Source organism: Pholcus phalangioides, unplaced genomic scaffold (genome assembly GCF_987345545.1).
Source record: "Pholcus phalangioides strain wild (caught in Gottingen) unplaced genomic scaffold, Ppha-v1.0 ptg000010l_1, whole genome shotgun sequence".
NCBI lineage: Eukaryota > Metazoa > Arthropoda > Arachnida > Araneae > Pholcidae > Pholcus > Pholcus phalangioides.
This window is the reverse complement of record NW_028301603.1, coordinates 6,909,482-6,931,948: the sequence shown is the minus strand read 5'-3', so window position 1 is coordinate 6,931,948 and position 22,467 is coordinate 6,909,482. Positions and strand designations below refer to the sequence as shown.

At 39.3% G+C, this 22,467-nt stretch overlaps 1 non-coding gene across 1 annotated transcript; it reads right to left on the bottom strand.

Moving 5' to 3' along the window:
- Nucleotides 1–17,351: 17,351 nt before the first annotated feature.
- TRNAL-UAA (transfer RNA leucine (anticodon UAA)) lies at nucleotides 17,352–17,435 on the bottom strand. The gene has a single exon. It is a non-coding gene; the product is annotated as a tRNA-Leu (tRNA).
- Nucleotides 17,436–22,467: the final 5,032 nt, after the last annotated feature.

Here is a 22,467-nt window from a genome sequence, read left to right as displayed (position 1 = left end):
GAACTACAGAGCTAGCGGAAAAGGCGCTCCAATCCATCACAAATTGGTTATTATCCCATAGCCTTTGCCTGTCGGCGAGCAAAACGAGATTTCTCTGGATCTCAAAGAAGCGCCCCCCATCGATTTGGATGATGGGAAAGACAATAAAAAGAACTACGGTATTGCAGTGTCTAGGAGTATCCATTATCCAAGATCTCAAATGGGAGTCCCATATCCAGAAAATGAAGGATAAAGTTGCTGCTACCCTGCGGAAGATGCGACTTATGGCCGGAGCAAAGTGGGGCATTAATCAAGAAATGCGCAGAATCCTCTATTTGACGGTGGCAGAGCGAACAATGGCTTACGGTGCGTCAATCTGGTGTGCATCGCCTCAGGTACAGCTTTCAAACAGACTGAACTCAGTTCAGAGAGGATACCTGTTGTACACCTCAGGAGCTTATAGCACAACCCCGACAAATGCTCTCCAGACTATCTTGGGCCTCCCTCCGTTGAGGCTAAGAATGGAGTTTCTAGCTAAGTCGGCTCGCTTACTCCAGCTCCGCAAGACAGTCTCAACGACGGAAAATACATTGGATCCTCAGGCATATGAACGAAAAATAAAGGGTTGGTCATCCCACCCGTCAGTCGGGCTGCGGAATAGCCAAATACGTTTTGGCGTACCAGAAAACGAAGGTGAGCTGCTTCAGTCATCCACACTTATATACTACATGAATGGATCAAAGTCGGAAAAAGGGACTGGAGCTGCATGCGTTGAGGTAAACAAGTAATAGCCCGATGGGCGGTCAAGCTAAAGGATGATAACTCAGTGTTTCAGGCTGAGCTTTTCGCCATCTACATCGCAGTCTTAGATGCTTCTTTACATCAAAAAGCTGCCCTGATTAGATCTAACAGTCGCTCCAGCATACTGGCGGTCTCTAATCCTCAGTCTAGTCATGAAATGGCTAGGACAATAAGAAAGCTTCTCTGCAATCACACCAGAATAAGCCTCTCTTGGATAAAAGCACATATAGGCCAATGGGGTAATGAATTGGCGGATACCACGGCGAAGGAAGCTACCGAAGGCAGAATCATTACAGGTGATCTGCTGCTTCCCGCATCACACACCAAAACAATCCTATGGAAGGATCTAATGAATAAATGGCAACAGAGGTGGGATGACAACACACAGCCCGGTCGATCAACTCATAGCATCCTGCGACATGTAATGCCTCGGAACCATAAATGGTCACGTGAGATGATAATGTTCGTAACGGGCCATGGTCCATTTCCGGCTAACCTTCATAGGTTCAAATCAATCCCAGTGATAAATGCTCATGTTTGGCCTGTAGTGTCTTCCCAGCACTTGCAAAAACATTATTTTCGCTTTTGTGGCAACACCACAAAAATCCAATGTCAAGGCCGTCTGGCCAGAGAGCTTTTGTTGTTTATATTCACCGGTCGCATCTTTGTACATGTCCCTGCTCTCGTCCGAATCGCGTATTATTTTACCTTCGTTTATATTTGTAAATAAATAATTGTTTTATTGTTTAATCTACTGCTTCGAATAATATAGTTATGTCTCAAAACCAGCTCACATAGCTATATATTGGTGACCCTTGTTTACTCGAACCCGCCCGACATGGCAACCGATTCTACTGATGGATCCACCACGCTAGGCCTGCAAACAGACAGCGTGGCAATCAAGCCACCCCCTTTCTGGTGTGAGACGCCAGCTTTGTGGTTCGTGCACTTGGAAGCTCAGTTCAAAACGGCAAGAGTGACCAGTGAAGAAACTAAGTACAACATCGTGGTCAGCGCCATGGACCAACGACTCCTCAACGTGGTCAGTGACATCGTCATGTCTCCGCCTAATGATCGTCCATATGCTGCACTGAAAGAGGCTCTCACATCAAGAATGTCCGAATCAGAGAGCACCCAAATCAAAAAATTACTCTCCGGTTTAGATTTGGGCGATCGTCGACCATCACAGCTGCTCAGGGAGATGAGAAACCTCGCGGCTAACAAGGTAAGCGACGACATTCTCAAATCTCTATGGCTGAAGCTCTTGCCACAGCATGCGCAAGCAATCTTGTCGGTGAGCTCGGAATCGTTGTCAAAATTAGCCGACATGGCCGATAAAATTCTCGAAACTTGTGATTACGCGAATCCGAATATTATGACTATTGCGAAACCAGGAAATGACGCGTCTCAGTCATCGCATGAAATATGCCTCACCTCTCTTTCATCTCAGATCGCAAAATTAACTAATGATGTACAAGAACTAAAACGAGCTAGAGGTCGACAACGCTCGACCAGTCGATCGTGATTTCAACGGAGCAGTAGCAGAGATGTGACCAATTGCGGAAAGGACATTTGCTGGTATCATAGGCGCTACGGAGATGACGCCCGGAGATGTACAAAGCCCTGTGCATATATCAGCTCATCTAATTAGGGAAACGACCCGGGGCATCACTGATGACGACGTGTGATGCCAGCCAAGTCTCCAGTCGTCTTTTTCTATTTGATCGCTCTTGTAATAGGCATTTCTTGGTCGTCACAGGAGCGGACGTTTCCGTGATACCGGTAAATGCAAATCGGCGACCCTTTCCAGACAAACATTTTTCCTTGTATGCTGCAAACTCTACCAAAGTTCTCACTTTCGGCACCGAACGTCTATACCTCGATCTTGGTTTAAGACGAAGATTTCTCTGGACTTTCATCGTGGCAGACGTGTCTAAGCCAATACTCGGCGCGGACTTCCTCAAGGAATTCGGCTTACTCGTAGACATCAAACGCCGACGCCTCGTCGATCCTGTCACTTCACTTAGCTCATCAGGCAGAGTCGTCACTGGTCCTTCTTGTGCATTGACAACTGTTTCTCATGACATCAGGGACGACCGCATCAGAATTCTACTGGCTGAATTTTCCTGTTTGACTCATGAATCACCCGTTCTGAGAACTGTACCCCATCGTGTCGAGCATCACATTGTTACAAAAGGCCCGCCCGTTGTTGCCAAAACACGTCGCTTGGCTCCAGACAAGTTGCAAATTGCCAAAAAGGAATTCGACTATATGCTGCAACAGGGAATATGCAGACCCTCCCAGAGCTCATGGGCCAGTCCTTTACACCTGGTGCCAAAGAAGACCGGTGGTTGGAGACCAGGTGGTGATTACAGAGGTCTCAACGCCATCACTCAACCGGATCGATACCCGATTCCAAATCTGCAAGACTTTTCATCAAACTTGCACGATCTTCTCCACTATCGACTTGGTACGTGCATATCATCACATACCAGTTGCACCAGAGGACATTGAAAAAACTGCCATCACTACACCATTCGGCTTATTCGAATTCACCAGAATGACATTCGGCCTACGAAATGCGGCCCAGACCTTCCAACGTTTTCTCCATTGTGTACTCAGAGGCTTAGACTTCTGTTTCGTATACATTGATGACCTCTTGATTGCTTCAAAAAATGTAGACGAGCATCACATCCATTTACGACAAGTTTTCGGGAGACTCAAAGATGCTGGTCTTGTAATCAATCTCGAAAAATGCTCGTTCGCTCAACCTGAAATCACCTATCTTGGTCATCACATCACTGCTGAAGGTATCCGTCCAACATCCGAACGAATCAATGTCATCCAAGAATACAAGAGACCAGAGACTGTAAAAGATCTACGAAAATATCTCGGAATAATCAATTTTTACCGGCGATTTATTCCCAGTGCTGCGAAAACTCAAGCTATTCTCAATGACTACCTCAAGGGCAGCAAGAAAAATGACAAATCTCTGATCGAGTGGTCTGAAGAAGCTATTGCAGCATTTGAGTCAACCAAGCAACAGCTCATTGATGTCACCATTCTCGCTCATCCGTCCCCTGATTCGGAACTTGCTGTAATGGTCGACGCATCCGATATGGCTGTTGGAGGAGTTGTTCAACAAAAAGTCAAGAATGATTGGCAACCGCTAAGCTTCTTCTCTCAACGATTGACTCCAACTCAGACTCGTTACAGCACGTACGACCGAGAACTTCTCGCTGCGTATTCAACAATAAAGCATTTCCGTTACTTCCTTGAAGGCAGAAAATTCACACTTTACACTGATCACCGTCCTCTAATTTTCGCTACTCAGCAAAAAGCAGAAAAGGCTTCTCCTCGTCAAATACGCCATCTGGATTTCATATTTCAGTTCACAACAGACATACAACATATCTCGGGTAAAGACAATGTGGTAGCTGATACCTTGTCCAGACTCGACGAAATTCATATGCCTCAAACTGTTGACTACACTGAAATGGCTAAAGCACAGGAACATGACGATGAACTGATCAAAATACTTTCTTCAAACACAAGTCTCAAACTTCAAAAATTTCCAGTTTTTGGTTCCAACTTACAAATCTACTGTGATGTTTCCACTGGACAAAGCAGACCGTATGTTCCGGAGTCCTTCCGAAAAACTGTTTTCAACTCTGTTCATGGACTTTCACATCCTGTCATCCAAGCTACTGCCACAACTATTGCCAAAAAATTTATTTGGCCTTCAATCAAAAAAGATTGCAAAACATGGGCAAACTCCTGTCTGACATGTCAGAAGTCCAAGATACACAAGCATACCAGAGCACCTGTGGGACATTATCTACCAGTTTCTAAGCGCTTCGACGAAATACATTTGGATATCATCGGTCCCTTACCCTCTTCAGAAGGACATCAGTATTGCGTAACCTAGATCGACAGGTTTACGAGATGGCCTGAAGCAATACCAGTTCCAGATATCCGAGCCGACACAGTGGCGGCAGCAATATACTACGGATGGATCGCTCGTTTTGGTGTTCCTAGTGTCATTATTGCCGACTAAGGTTCCCAATTTGAATCCCACCTCTTTACAGAACTGTCACACATAATCGGATTCCAAAGACGGCGCACCACCGCTTACAATCCAAAATGCAACGGCTTTATCGAAAGATGGCATCGAACTTTGAAAACAGCAATCAGATGTCACAGCCACAAGCAGTGGACTCGAGTGTTACCTACTGTCCTCCTGGGATTAAGGTCCACATTCCGGGAAGAGTTCAACTCAACCCCAGAAGAAATGGTTTACGGCACGAACATCCGACTGCCAGGGGATTTTCTAGATACATCTACCTTATCTCCATCTTCTTCCGATTTCATTCAACATCTTCGTGACCATTTCAACGACCTTAGACCAGCTCCGCCGTCAAGGCATTCAACATCGCATGTTTTTGTCTCTTCAGCGTTAAACACCTGTCCTAGCGCATTCATTCGTACGGACGCTGTGAGAAAACCCTTTCAAGCTCCGTACGAAGGTCCATACAAAGTCATCACAAGGACTGAGCAATATTATACTCTCTCAGTAAACGGTAAAGCAAAAAACATCTCCACAAACCGGTTGAAACCCTGCTTCACAGAGAACTTCGACTCATCTCAAGTCAATGGAAAACCTAACGAAAATCAAGCACCTCATCCGAAGACTTCACAACCTCTTCATACGAAGAAAAAGGTTCATTTTAACACGACAGTAAAGACTTCGGGAATGACTGATGGATCAGAACCGCAACGACAGACTCGTTCTGGAAGACTCATCAAACCACCTTCTCGTTACAAATCGTTCTCTCCTGTTCACTAGAGGGGGAGTAATGTAGTGTCTTCCCAGCACTTGCAAAAACATTATTTTCGCTTTTGTGGCAACACCACAAAAATCCAATGGCAAGGCCGTCCGGCCAGAGAGCTTTTGTTGTTTATATTCACCGGTCGCATCTTTGTACATGTCCCTGCTCTCGTCCGAATCGCGTATTATTTTACCTTCGTTTATATTTGTAAATAAATAATTGTTTTATTGTTTAATCTACTGTTTCGAATAATATAGTTATGTCTCAAAACCAGCTCACATAGCTATAGGCCATAGGCACGCCTCTTCACTACGTAACTCTATGCCCCAAGGCAACGGCTTTCCACGGAGAGCCAGCTGAACATTTGCGAATACCTTGGCTTGAGTGCATCCTGAAGCTGGAAGATTCGAAAAGTAAAATACGTAAGCTGGTCTGCTTTCTAGAGCAGCACCCTGAGGATATCAGAACTACAGTCCCGGAACCAGAACCAGATAGAAAGCCACCTATGCCAGTTAGGAGATCCACTAGACTACGCCGTCAACTACATCCAGACAGCGATCTCGTACATCTGTTTAGAGAAGAGGAAGAAGAGGAGCCTGAGTAGTCAAGAATACATAGTTTGATCCACGCTGGCTTATCGAAAAGCTGGATACAGGCAGCAATTGCTGACGAATATCTTTGGACCTAATCAAACTGCACGGTGCAGCGATTAGATCAACCCAGCAGCAGATTGACAGCTTTCATTGATGTGATAGTTACTGATCCAATGAAAATCCCTGAAGAGAAGCAGATCAAATTTTATCAAGAACTATTCCCGATTATGACGATTATTATGAGATTTATAACCTGTGATTTACAATTGTGATTTATTTACAGAATCACCTTTTTTCGATTACAAATTTTATACTTGTTTACTGGCGAGGTGCGTAATGGCACCTGCCCATGTATATAATATATCTTTCTCAAGATCAATAAATGGTTAGGTTTCCCCGGGAGCGCCCGAGTCCCCAGGTACAATGTGCTTATATCACTGAGTGTGACAGAGCCTAGGTGTCTCTCGTTTCCTATCACTATCACTCTCAAAGCGATGATGATTATGACGTCATTCAAAAAACCTCATTACTGGGAGCATTGAAAATGTGGCAAACCATTATAAAAAGGCATAAATATTATACATATACTGACAGCCTTGAAGAAATGACAAACCATTGTAAAGGCATATACACGTCTGAAACGCATTGCTAGGGAACCACGGTAACCAAAGTATAGTTCTCAGATCACGAGAAGAGTTACGCGAACCCCCTTCTCTGGAGAGGGTCCATTTCGGCGCGGGGAAGGATAAAAATTATCCCGGGTTGCCAGTGAAGGTTGTCTTGGCCCAAATCGGTTCTCTCTGTTATGAGGGTATTCTTCACGCTTTAGTCAACTCCGTCAGTCTTCACGCTTGAGTGAGCTGCGCTTTTTGTGTTGGCGTTTGTTAAAAGATGTACTCGGAAAATTGTTGGCATAAATTTTGGAAGTGAATTAAATTTTTTTAATTTAAAAAATTTGAATTTTTATTAAATTTAATATTTTGAACTGAATATTTGATACAGGAAAAAATTCGAAGGGAGTAGCGATCATTTAGTAATAAAGGAAGAAAAATTACTTTAAATTAATAACTAAATTCCTAAAATAATAAAATAAATTAATTGTTAAATTACTTTAAATTCATAATTTAATACAAAAGTAGAGTATTATTAATATAATAATAATAATTTATTACTACTGTAAATTATATGGCATTTTCTTAGGTATAATTCCTATACCGCAGCAAGAGAATGCCACCTGCTAGCAATTAGCCATTCTTCTTCTGTTTACCTTCTCTTATAGCCACACATCATCGTCTTTTTTACTTTCTCCACAGAAGCTACTCATATGGGCTTTTTCAATAGGTGACAAATGCAGTAGTGACAAATAAAAAGATTGAGCATGCTTGCTTGTCAAGTTTGCAGTTACGTCTATAGCCACCTTAAGGGCATGTCCCCCCAAGGGCAGGGCTGACAGGGATCCAGCCCTGGATGATTCTAATCATTTTTTACAAGTATAAATTCATTTTACAGTGATCCGTCGAAGATTCCAATCTGAGAGCCCGGCTGCAAGATGTGGGGGTCATGCTTAAGGGCATCGGAAGAATGGTCCTCTCATGCTGCAGCAGGGATCCTGGCTGGGATCTCTCACCGGCCGTCCATTCTGAATTTACAGTGTGGAAAAAAAATATATATATATATAAGAATTTTCCTATAGGCTGGATTTTGTCAGCCCATCCTTCTGTGGGCCATGGTCGAAAATGTTTTATACGGGCAGTGTTCGGCTTCAGCTTGATGCATAGAACTGATTATTAAAAAAAGTTTTCGATCCCTTCTGCGGAATAAAAAATATATTTTTTTTTTATTAAAATAATGTGCCGTAAGTGCTCGAGCAGCCGGGCCGTCCTAAGAGCATCACGGGCTTTCCCGGGCCAAGTGATTTTTCTGAGGCCCTGCCACGTAAATTCTGGAAAATTTCAACCAGATCTTATTTTTGAGAATCTCATGCGACAATGCCTTAAGACGACACTGTCGAACAGCTTCAATGAACAGGTTTACGCAACAAAAACACTGCGATGACGACGTTATCGAGAGCATTGCCGTGGCGCTTTTAGTGAAATTTCTAGGAGGCCAAAATAGCGCTAAAGACGCCAAACGGGAAAGCGCCGTTGCTAATGCGCTATTCTCGATGGGCAGTTGCTTTACCTAAAAGTAAATAATAGAATCGTCCGGCGTGACGTAACGTGAAGTAGCCAGCGTTCTTCTAGTGATCGGTGGACTATAAACATTCGGAAAGTGATTGTGGAGGCCCAAAAACCAATGTTGCCGGACAGTTTTTTTCCCATTTGGGGCATTTTCCCTGGTCTGACGAAATTTTAAAGTAGCCTATCGTTCAAGTCGGGTCCCATTTGGTATATATGCAAAATTTGGTAACGATCGATCTAAAATTGTAGATTTGTATAGAGAACATACACACACAGACAGACAGGAAATTAATTTTATATATATACTAGCTGTAATACCCGGTGCTGCCCGGATTTCTTCAATGAGGCTTTTTTTGGATCACGTGATATCTCTCTCTCTTTTTCTTGAGGGACATACAAACCGTGTCCAAGTTAACCAATATGGCGACTTCCTGCGCGATTCATGAAATAAACAAATTTAGATTTACAGAAACGTAGAAATGAATATATATTTTTCCTTTTTTAAGGGGCGCTGGGTATTTCGATAAACCTCCCCCCCCCCCCCTGAACTTCAAGTTACCCATCTGCCTGCTTTATCTTTCAAAAAATGCTCAATTAAAGCTGTGGAATTTTTTCGATCCACTTTTTACGGGCTCATAACTAATTTTAAAATATCTTAACCCATATGACTTTATGCAAATAAATATCAAAAGACAATACGGAGATATTAATTTTCATGCTTGAGAAGATGTAAATAAAAAGTTGAAATCAATGTTATTGCATGGATATCCAACTCAAAAGTAGGTTCGACTAATTGCATCATATTTAATCTCCTGGGCTTCGTATATCTCTAAGCGAACTCAATATTTAAAAAGTCGATTATTGAATACAATTTTTTAAATTATTGATGGGGCGGAAAACCTCACCAAATTTCCGCATTTCTACAGTAAAATCGGCAATTTTAACACTGATTTCTATGGGGATCATCCTTTGCCTGACCCTCAAAGCGATGCTGATGATGATTATGGCGTCTATTCAAAAAGCCTCATTACTGGGAGGATTGAAAATATGGTAAACCCATATAAAGGCATATACTATTATACATATACGTACAGCATTGAAGAAATGAGAAACCATTGTAAAGGCATATACGCGTCTTAAACGCATTGCTAGGAAACCACGGTAACCGAAGTAAACGTTCGGAAAGTGATTGTGGATTCTTAAAAACCATTGTTGCCCGACAGTTTTTTGCCCATTTGGGGCACTTGCCCTGCTCTGACGAAATTTTAAAGTAGCCTATCGTTCAAGTCGGGTCCCATTTGGTATATATATGCAAAATTTGGCGACGATCGATCTAAAATTGTAGATTTGTATAGAGAACATACACACACACACAGAAAATCAATTTTATATATATAGATAGATAATTATATTTATTATTTTTTTAATTATTTGTTATTATTGTTTTTAATTTTAATTAAATTTGTTTCTAATTCAATATTTTTATTCTAATTGTTATTTATAATTTTTATTTTTATTTTTATTTATTTAATTTTTTTAATTTTTTATTTATTCAATTTTTTTAATTTTTTATTTATTCAATTTTTTTAATTTTTTATTTATTCAATTTTTTAATTTTTATTTTTATTTATTTAATTTTTTTAATTTTTTTATTTATTCAATTTTTTAATTTTATTTATTTTATTCATTTTCGTTAAATTTTAATTCAAATTTGCCGATTTTTAATATCTGCCAATTCCTAAACAACTTTGAACACTAGCAGATAAAATACTTAAGCATTAGAAATAAACTTGATATTGCAATTATTTTTGAAAACCTTTCAAAATTTCGCGTAAAAAGAAAAGATATATATATAAATTATAGCGCATCCAATCAGCCTCACTGCGCAATTTTTTTCCCCCACAAATTAACGTTAGAAAAATCTAGCATTGTCTATTGGATAATAACTAATTGCATTAGTTCGATTCAGTACGGCGCAGAGAATTCAAATCGATTGATCATGATGATATGCAAACGAAGAGCTCAATTAAAGGGTCTCTAATCAGTGGAGGGTCTACTCAAACTAATGGAGGATGGCGTCGCTTATGAAGAAAATCCATCAGGGATTCGACCAAAAAAACACAAGGGGATCGGTCAATTATAGTTGTGCAAGATCTATTGTTTCGTAGACTGATTAAGATTAGTCCGAAAAAAAACTGATTTTTCCATATTTTCTGTTGATCTTTCTGTATATAGGAAACTGAAAACAAACTTTTTTGGAGTCGGGGAGTCTTACTGTGATATGTATCAATGAAGAGGAGTAACCAGAACGGTCTAAATAAATATCCGGTAATATGATGAAGTTTCTTCACGAAACGACGGATGAAGTACCGGGTGTCTCATAAATTTGTAAATAGTTCAAAAATTCATAAAAATTGAAGCAATTAATTTATTTGAATAGGGTCTGCGAAACAGTTAGTGTTTCGGGATTCTTTTTTTTTTTCTCAGAAAAAAATTAGTTAAAATTTTTGTCGATATAACGCGCGGAAAACAAGTCCGGAAGGATTGAGTGTACCTCGATCTTTTTTCAATTCCTTCTGTGTGCGAAACTTTCGTAAAGCTTCAGCCGGTTATTTGTTCCCGAGGTAAAGCAACTTCGCTAAGTGTCTTATCCACTAATGCGAACATCACAATGAAAAACTTATGTAAACGTCAGTGATGGAAAAATTCAGAAATGAGCTGTTAATCGTACACCCTGAATTTTATGAGACGGAGTCTGAATTGAATATTTCCAATGATTTGCTAACGTGCAGCGCACTCTAATCATAAAAATGTGAACTAATTTTTTTTGTGCAAAAACAAAATCGTCCTTCGTGAGTATAACTGTTCTGCAAACCGCATTCAAATGTACCAATTCCTTCAATTTTTATAAATTTTTAAACTACTTGAGAATTTATGGGAAACCCTGTGTGATGATATGTGTATTTTAAATTACTGATAGACGGTAATGAAAAGTTTGAGCGCTCATCGTTTGTCATGTTTTAGCATCTGGTCACACCCACGATGAAATATTATACTGTATTATAACGTAGGGTTCTTCATATTTCTCAGTTGAAGTGAACGACTTGCCATTTTAGATAATTTCGCAGACCGGTTTATTTAATATCTCAGACCTGCTTCTTCAAACGCACCACTTGTTTCATCTTTCTATCTGTCACTTTTCCCAAGTTGTCATTTCAAAGTTAGGTAGTCTTTTCTGAAACATCCCGTGTTTCAGAATAAGTGAATGATTTTCAACATGAATTTGGATTGGCGCGAGACACACGTGAATGGCTAGATAGCGCCACGTCTGGTCAGTGCCGTGGTAAATGAATGATTCCAGCTTATTCTACGGAGTTTGTTTTGTATGCTAATTATTCCTAGAAAATATTTCGCTCCGCTCAAAAATCATTTACCACACTGATTATCGACCCATCAAAGTTTTTCCCGCAAGTTTCACCAACTTATCGACAACGGTAAATTTTCGAATCAATCACAATGACCGAAAATTATCGCTTTATAGTGACTTCGGTGATGGTGTATGGGTATAGCTGTAATTTTAGGAATTTCCAGAATCTCTGTCAAGTTGCGAGTGGTCAATTTCGGGTATATTTTAGATTTCTACATTTAAGACCCGTCGTTCGCTACAGCACTTTTTACTCAATCTCCTTCATTTCCATTCAAATCCTTTTCTCGTCATTCACCATGCCCTATCCTAAGTGCAATCAGGAACCACTAGAATCTGTTGGCGTCAAGTTTTTTCAAGCGCGTATGGTAAGAGGTTTCTTAACTTGAGTCGAGGGGTTTCTGAGATGGGTCGTATAAATCTACTTTCAATCTGGTCGTAAATATATTTGTTACGCCGCTGGTTTGGGACCGTTCAAGTATTACGTAAGCAAATTTTTAGCCATTTTTGACCCCCTCCCCTCCCCTTGTCAGCAAAATTTCGTCATCACTGGCCCCTACCTCCTAACGCATAATGTTGGGATCAGAAACGTATACGAAAGGGGGAGCGCAGGGGGAGGGGCGGGAAGGGGGCACATGAGCCTTCCCCCAGACGGAAAAAAAATTTTTAATGCAAAAAATGTTTTGTTAAAATTTCGAAGAAAATACCTTTATATGTTGTTATACTCGATTTCTGTTAATTTCAATTTTATTTGAATGGTAAGAACTCAAAATTTCTCTTCTCGAAATTCATTGCGACGCACCCTTTATGATTAACCCTTGACCCGCAGACCAAATGTGGTTCTGAAGGTTATCTGATGGGGCTTGCCCCCCCCCCCCCCAACGTAATTTTGTAAAAACGAACTAAGCAGCACATTTACAAATTGCTTAAATGACCCGTGGTACAATTCCAGAGTATTTAAGTGGTCCGTGGAACATTAAGAGACCCCTTGAGTGACATGTGGCGCAGTTTTAAAGCACTTAAGCGGTCCCCAGTGCGGTTCTACATCACTCAAGTTACCAGCGGAACATGCCCGTGGCATAATTACGGATCACTTGAGTGATGCCTTGTACAGTTCCAGAGCACTTAAGCGGCCCGGGAACATTTTCAGTGCATTTGAAGGATCCGTGATACATTTAGAGATCATTAAAGTGGGTCTGTAGGGGACTTATCAATAGGTAGAATGTTAGTTCAGGTGCCCACAAACTATCGAAAGGTTTTTCCGTTTTTGGCGCACTGAATAAGATGACATTAAGAATATTCCATAAAGGGTGGTTGATAACGTAAGCATCATTCAACCCCCCTCCCCCCTTGTCATGAAAAGTCAGCAAATCGGAAACCTCCCCCCCCCCATCGATGCTGACGTAATATTTGAATGACCCCTTTCAGACCCCTTACCGAATCTTCACGATTTCGGTAACCTTGGCTGCAACCTAGACATTATTTTTGGATCTCTTGAGCTTTGATTTTAGATAATTTTGAGACATTCAAAGAGCACAAACATTATTGCACAATGCACAGAAATATTGAAAGATACCTATTTCAAAATAGATCACTATAAACAAAGATTAGATTAATAGTTGATGACAGTTTGAAAATAGTGGAAGAAAACCATAATTCTCTCTCTCTCTCCAGATGAAATTGAATTTCCGGAATTTGTGAAAACCATTTTCAGAATTGATGAAATCATTTCCAAAAATACTGAAAGTCGTTTCCAGAATTAATGAAAGTATTTCCAGAATTAATCAAAAATAATGCCCGAAATGATGCAAGAAATGATCGAAAATTAATGGAAGAAATAACTGGATATCAATGAGAGAAATTAATTCAAAATTTATAAAATTTGAGAATTTCTGACAGAAATAATTTCAAAATTAAACCTTTCAATAATTTTGTGCCCTGCCTCGTTACTCCAACCGTCAGGACACGTCATCACGTCATATGACTACTCCACCAAACACCAACTCAGGCCATATCACCATTTACTGCCATTAATGTCAGGGCCGTCATTTCAACTTTTCCCGGGGGGGGGGGGCAAAGAACATGTACTCACAATGTATTTATCATTATATATATATATATATATATATATATATACCATTTTTAGTGTATTTTCTAAAAACAGGGGGGGGGGGCAACGGCACCCCTAACCCCCCCCCCCCCAAATGACGGGCCTGAATGTGGTGGGTTGGAAATGAAGGCGTCGTCTATTGATGATCGCCTCAAGCTCATTAGTGAATCTATCTTATCTATATTCTTCCCTGGGTTTGAACTTGCGATCGTGACGGAAAACCAGCACGGTGATAGACGAGCATCTTACCACCACAACACTCGGGCCCACTTTCTATTGCTGATGCACAATATGATAAGAAAAACCGATGACTGAATCAAGCAATGAAATCTCTCAAAACGTTTCTAAAAATCTTTAGAAAAATCGTTTCTCATTAGAAAAGTCATTTAATATGCTATTATAAATTGCTTAGCGTCAAAAAAAGAGTGATTTCGTTCATTAATAGTCATTTATTTTCAAAATCTAAAAAAAAATGTGTATAATAACCGAAATGATTATAAATAAACACGAAATTGCCTCCTCAAAATATATCATTAATCTCTCTCGAAATTTAACAAATGGAAAAATTCCCGCACGTATCTCAATCTTAGAATGTATTAATCATTTTTTAAAGAAAATAATTAAAGAATGTCTTGTTTCTAATTGCTGCTTGATTAATTGAAGAGCCTTCCACTCCTTAATTTTTCACTATGCGCTGTAAAAAAATATCTCGTATTCAGAAGTTGACATGGAAAACACCATCGTTTCGTAAATTCACGTGGAAACTAGACGGCAACAGAAAAATTTTCCCATCAAGCTATGATAATGAAATGCGACACCAGATCGTCTTATATTTCAAAATAAGACATCAAAGAAGAATCTCACTTTTGTCTATTTTTGTATATGAAGCGATGTTTTTATATATATGACATAGATGGCACGAGATTCTCATTACTCGGGATATTTTGGAAAAAATTTCCTTTTTCATTAATCGTGACATTTTCCAGTGACGTTTGTTTATATTCAGTTTCGATTTGGACTCATTATAATGAGTATAGATTTATTTTCGTTTTTTTTTCCCAATGTAATTTAATCTTTGTTCACAAATTTCTTTTTTGGAAGCATTCGGTCTGAAAATCAAAATATTCAGTCTCAATTTGACAAGCAAACATGAGTACTTGTGAGATTGGAACGAGCAAAAGAGCAATCCTTGGAAGACAAAGAAACTTGGAGATTCAAGTCCATTCACTTCTCATACTTTTAATAAAGACCCAGAGACGCAAAATATGGGTGCCCAAATGTGAGAGTAAACTCAAAGTATGATCGAGTAAGCGGTAAGCACGCTTATATTTGCTTCCCATGTTTTTATGTTGCAGTTGCATTGGTAATAACGCCGTCTCCGAGGCTTTTAAAAGCTACACCTAATTCAAATAAACGAAAAAGAGTAATCAAACATTTTTAGAAAGTTCAAAAGGTAATTAAAATTATATCTCGCGTTAGCTTTCGATCTCCCCAATAAAAGTGGACGTACGAGATTCAACTTAAATGAATCCGAGAAAAAATATTCATAGTTAAATTTACAAATACAACGCCACAGCAGGCAAATTGCTCAACGAAGTAGTTAAAAGTTGGCCATAACAAACATGGATGTCATATATTTCAAAATTACAGCAACCCATTAAAAAGGCAATTACAAAAACTAAAAACAATATATATTGTGGTGGAAGATTAATTAGGGGCCGTTCAAGTATTACGTAAGCAAATTTTTAGCCATTTTTAACCCCCTCCCCCCTTGTCAGCGAAAGTCAGCAAAACTCTGACCCCCCTTCCGCTTGTCAGCAAAATTTCGTCATCAGCTCTGCCCCTCTGAATCCTAACACATATTGGTGGGATCAGAGACGCACACAGGTGGGGCATGGGGGGGCCCCGTGCCCCCACCCCCGACGATCAAAAATTTATTTTTTTAATGCAAAAAAATATTTTTTTTAATTGAAATCTCTTAAGAAAATACACCTTTATATGCTATTATAATCAATTTCTGTTAATTCCAGTGCTATTTGACGGCTATGAATTCAACATTTCCATTTAAGAAATTCATTGCAACCCACCCTCTAAGCCATATAATGATAAATAGCATAAAAGCCCTTGGCCCACGGACCGCAAATATGGCCCTGGCGGTTATAAGATGCTGCCTGAACACTTAAGCGATCCGTGACACATTTAGAGATCCCTTGAGTGGCATGTGACGTAGTTTTAAAGCACTTTAAAAGTGCTTTAAAACTAAGTGTAACTTTAGTGCGGTTCTACATCACTAAAGTTACCCGCGGCACATTCTCAGATTATTTAAGTGATCCGCGGAATATAGTTACGGATTACTTGAGTGATGCGTGGCACAGTTCCAGAGCGCTTAAGCGGCCCGCACACATTTCCAGATCACTAAAGTGGCTCTGTAGGGTACTTATCAATAGGGGGAATGTTACTTCAAGTGCCCACAAACTATCGAAAGGTTTTTCCCGTTTTTGGCGCACCGAGTAAGATGCCAGTAAAAATATTTCATATTTTCATATAGGGTGGTTGATGACGTAAACATTATCCAAAACCCCTTGTCATCAAAAGTCAGCAAATCGGAAACGTATGGAAAGTATGGAACGTTTGGAAAGTATGAAATAAGATGGCCTTCTTACCTGAGTGATGGTGAAATCTGGAAAAGAAAAAAAAAGAATGACAAAATGCAAAAAAGGTCTAGGCCTATCGTCGGAGTGATTCCATTTAGTTTCAAGTTTATTACACAAAAAAGGAGAATATTAAATCTGAACAAATACCAGCAATTGAATGGTTCAACACGAGATTGGTAACGATGCGCAACATAACTATGATAGAAAACAATCTTGGGAGCTATCTTGTGCTCCGACACGACAATTTAGATACGACATTAAGGTTATTAAAAGTCACTTATTAGCTGTTTAAATCGTTAGATGACTCTGCGCTTAACTTAATATATTAATAACGGGATGAAAAGCGCTTTTCAGAAAAAAAAATACGAACCCGTTACACCATGTGATGATTGTGAAGAGTGAAAAATCCTTTTCTTTCAGTTTTTGTGTGTGTGGTGGAAATTGTAGTTCACACACGGAAAGTTTCGATCACTAGTAGTTTTTCCACGAGTGACTTCATTGCGAGGACGTTGAATTTTCTTCTGCACAGCACGAATTATTGCATCGATTGAACAGCATATGAGATGTTGGTAGGTCCGTTTGTTAAATGGCATTCTTTCTGAACTGACAGAGTAAATTGCATTCGTAAAAAAAATACATGAAAAAGAACTAAGTTCGCATGACTTACATAGACACTACGACACCACACACAGGTCACAACGGACCGTCAACTCCACATATATACATGATAAAATGTTATACAATTCCCATAAAGAATACTTGTGGTAAAAATGTTGTTCTCTGTCAGGAGTGGGGTTCGAACCCACGCTCTCGTACGAGAACCATAGCTTAAATCTGGCGCCTTAGACCACTCGGCCATCCTGACGTGCCACATGTGCATATGCAAAACGTTACAAGTGTTTAAATGGCTGAAGCGAGCCAATAAAACATACTAGTGTGAAAATAATCGTAAAGACAGTATTGTGGAAAGAATTTTGAGCAAAATGGGCAGCACAGCGATTGTGCGAACTATAGCCACTGGATATAGCCTTATTCCAGTCACCTTACATGAGACATCACTTGTTATATGGCCCTGATTCATCCCTACTTTACGACTATGATTGATTTTGTTGGGACTCCAACAAATGAGAAGTCGCGAACGGTTGAAATAAACAATGAAAATTTTCAAATGTTAGTCAGTTTCGTTATTCAGAAATTATCTTTTGTAATATGGAGAGTAAATATCCTGTGAATGTCGTTCAAAGTCAAGGTTTTAAAAAAAATTTTGTTAAATGTATAATCGCTGAATGGAGACACTAGTATATGGAAAACGTTTACAAGCCTCAGGTGTTTTTGAAATTCTTGAATATCGTAATTCGAGATTTCTTACAGGTGTCCGTGAAACATTCTTTCCTGCTTTTCGAAGTAATTTCGAGTGACCGTCTTGATTTAGGAATACATGAACGACACCATCAACTCCTTGTGATAATCAGTGAACCAAATTCGATTGATAAAGCATCGAGCCTCAAGACATTTGAACACACTTGACATTTTATATACAATTGATAAAAAGATGATTATATCTACCAAAAAATAACTAGTGTATAACTGGATTGGTTAAAAATCCTCAAACATTTCAAAGAATATTATTAAATTTTAGAAAATATAATTTTTATACACCATGATAAACTGTTGCTTCTCAAAAAAAATTTGTTTTTTAGAATTAAATTTATCAGACGTTTCGCTCAAACTTCTGTCTAGGATGATGGATTCGATCGATGATATTAATGATGTTTCGAATTGTTGATAAATGTGAAGAAAGCTATCATTACAATACTGATGGTAATTTATACGCGTTTCTGTGTCCTTTTACTCTTATTTTTACTTAATTTAATTTTTATGGCAAAATATGTGCAGAGCGCCCATCACCTACTGAAAAAACTGATAAGTGGTTGAAATTAAAGTGATTTTTTTCCGCATTATTTCTTTTATAGTTATGTTTATCAGCATTCATCGGGGTAATTATGCATAATGACTGATAAAAGCATTAAATGTTGGAAAAATTATTGAATTTTCCGCGACGATTGATAATTATGCATAATTAACGATTTATCATATTTAATGTAACAGTGATAAACGAAAACATACCCTGGATAGTTTTATTTACACTTGGGCATGGCATCCATGAAAGATATTTCGTACACATGCAGTTTTTATGGATATCTCCAAGTCCAAATGGTTCATCATCGATTTCAGTCCCACGTGTGAGGCTTCCCGGATGTTATTACAAGTATTGGACATCTTTAATCTTTGAGAGAGAATTTTCTCAGAAATTTCCATCCTCCTTGTTCTACAATCCAAGAAATTTTCTAATATGAGCCTGAAGGCATCAAATTTGAATATCCATATTGTTTGACGATATTATAAACTATGGACGTATTAGTTTCCGAAACTTCTTGAATAATCCCTGAAGCATCCAAATCTTTGGTCCATTTTGTACCTAATTCTCAAGGATTTGTATAAGATGGTAATGAAACTCAGCCGTAGAATTTAATTTCTCGCTCTGCGTCCTGCTCTCTAAGGTGTAAAGAACGACTATTTTGAATTGGAACCGGTGAAGAATGCTCTCTCGCTGATGTTGTTGTTCCGGGAGAATAATCCTGAAATAACCGCAAACACAATGTAGACCGGATTATTCCGAAGATGTGTTTCCATACTTAATTATTCCGCATGAGTAATATTCCCTTTTCATCTAATTAAAAATGCATACAATCATTATACCGAGGAAAACTGTCAGTACTCGAGAGAGGGAGGCTAACCCTTTGTTCCCATGCGCACAACTGAGCATCAGGATTATTGATTCCTACGACTGATAATGATACCGAACGTCGAAAGGATTTTCGAGGACTTAAGATGCATTCCGGAATGTTTCATTAACTTGTAATGATGATTCACCGATGCTCTTGTTCTCCCTCTTCTACTAGCATCGCACACATTTTTAGGGCACGTAAGAGCCCCCCTTCACTATGGCATAATACACGAAAGGGTACTTGAGTACTTTTAATTCATTTCTAGGAATACACAAGCCCTTTATGCATTTCAAAGGGTACGAACACTTTTCTTCCATTCCTATAAATTCTGAATGATACGAATACCTTACACATTCCAAGGCGTGCGAACACTTCCTGCACATTTAAAGTGGTAATCTGACTCATACGTATTTCTAGGGCTACGCATGTCTAGATGGGAGAAGGGTAAACATATCTTCTAATAATTTTCAGGTGAGAACAAGTCTCCAACGCATTATAGAGTCCTACCGCACACATAAACATTTGTAAAAGCACACATGCCTAAGTGGGAGAGCTACGCGTCAGCATGTTTCTTCTACTTCATTTTTATTGGTAAGCAAGTTTTCGCTACATGTTAATCGGCCCTCACATGCATTTCTAGGTGCACGCATGTGTATAAAGGCGGATACACACACTACACTGTTGTGGCGTGTTACCACACGTTAATGCGTGTGATATAAAGTTCCACCAATGAGTCTTCTCTAGGTACGTTCACACTGTGCTGACGCAAAGTGGTAAAGTCTGTGATTATGCAATCTGACATAACACGCAAAAATCCGTGCACACTACTCTGACGTGACGTGCGACCACGTAGAAATGCGTGCGATATAAATTCCACCTATGAGCTTTCTGTAGTTACGTTCACACTGTGCTGACGCGACGTGGGAATGTGTCGGATGATGAAATCCGACGTAACACGCCTTATTACGTGTCACAAAAAAATCAAATCGTTCAGATTTTCGTCAGTCGTGTGATGGCATGTGAAGACGCCATATTTGTTTTCCTCGTTCTTTTTGCTTCGTTCGTGATTTGATCAATTTTGTTTTTTGTTCGCCTTTTGATTTAAATTTTTTTCGTGTTTTCATTTAATTTGTTTTTTGCTCGTGCGTTTATGATGGAAGAGCAACTGATCGAACGCGTTCGGTTGAATTCTGCGCTCTATGACCCTACCCATTAAGAATACAGAAATCAAAATGCGCGGAGGAAGGCTTGGGATGAGATCGGAGAAAAACATGAAGTTTCCGGTCAGTAAACAAATTATTTATTTAGTCCTTGAAATTTTAAAATTTAACAAGTGTATTTGAATATGAGATAAATAAACATATAGGCTACGTTACGGTAAATTTGATATATGCGGTTATTATACATAATAACCGATTATTATGTACTTACTAATCGTTTTGGTGAGTTTGATAAATTGAACTAAATTTATATCACTTTTACCGGTGATTACGCATAGTACCCAAGCATCATTGGTTAATTTAATAACTAATAAAAAATTGTAGCTCTTACTGGCGATTATGCATAATAACCATGCGATAAAACATGATAAGACGTATTATGTATATGATATACATAATAATTCATACATGTATTGCATCAATATATTGGAGTACGATAGTAACATTTATTATCATTACATCGGGGTACGCTCGTCAAATTTGTTATTATATCGGGGTCCGACTATGTTCATCAGACATAACTCATTTGGAATTTTTTTTCATAATTATAAAATTCCACAACTACACTGGGGAATTGTTTTTTTTATATGCAACTTATCAAAAACAATACATTTTGCGCTCAGGGCCGTCATTTCAACTTTTTCCGGGGGGGAGGGGCAAGGAACATGCACTCAATGTATTTATAATTATATATATATTTGTATATATATAACATTTTTAGTGTATTTTCAAAAGCCGGGGGGGGGGGGGCAATGGCCTCCCTGACCCCCTTCAAATGACGGGCCTGAAATTTTGGACAGAGGCGCCAACATGTAGAAAACATTGAGGGGAGATGAAAATCATTTTTCTTCCTGTATATATATCAACCCCATACGCGAAACAGGCGAAATGCACCATTGCATTGTACATTAATAAATTATTGGGGGGTGGGAGTGGGGAAGGGGGGCTCAGCCTCCTCATAAAATTTATTTGAGGAGGTCTCATGGCTACAGTCCCAACCTTCCAGCCTCTATGATTTTGAATTCTATTGGGGCTTGCATCTTGAAATTGACCTTCAACACAAGAGGTCGGTGATGGCAAAAAAGATTGAGAAACGCTGCAATATAACGACCAATAAATATCATTGAATCGACCAAAACAAGGACAGAAATTAGCTTCTTTCCCCCTCCCCCCCAAAGAAATGGACAAAATTCGTCTTTGAGAGTGTTTAAAATTTCTCTGTTTCCCCTTTTTTTAGAGTGCAAAATGGCGGCCAAAGTACGATTCTCGGCGGAAGAGCACAGATTGAAGAATGCAATCGACAGAATAGCTGAGATGTGCGCCACGCTTGGAAAGCACAAACGCCTAGCGCAATAAAGTTGCACGTCATGTCAGAGACGTTGTGAATTCAGATTCGGGGAAATTCTGTGATGTAGGAATTCCACGTCACAAAATTTCCCCGAATAAGATTTCACAAATTCGACATTGTAGTGTGTTTCGGTCTTAATGCATCACACCAGTGTGCACACCATATAATGTCTGATATGATCCCGCGCCATCTGACGTCACGTGGTTACACATCACATGATAGTTGTGTGTATCCGCCTTAAGAGAGGGTGTATCGATAAAACGTCTCTGACATATTTTTAGGAGTAAAGCCGGGTTTTCCTAGGAAAAGGTTTTCTACGGTGCGTGCAGCGTGAGATCGCTGATTGGTTAAAAACCTGAAATTCAGGTTTTTTTTTACCAATGAGCGTTTTCACGCTGCGCGCGCTGTTGAAACCTGAACCTAGGAAAACCTCGCTTAAGCTAGTCTCCGACGCATTTTCGTAGGTGTCAAAGAAATGCGTACACCTACGCATTTCTTTGAGCAAGCGTGTCTAGGTTGGGATAGGGGTGTCAACAATTC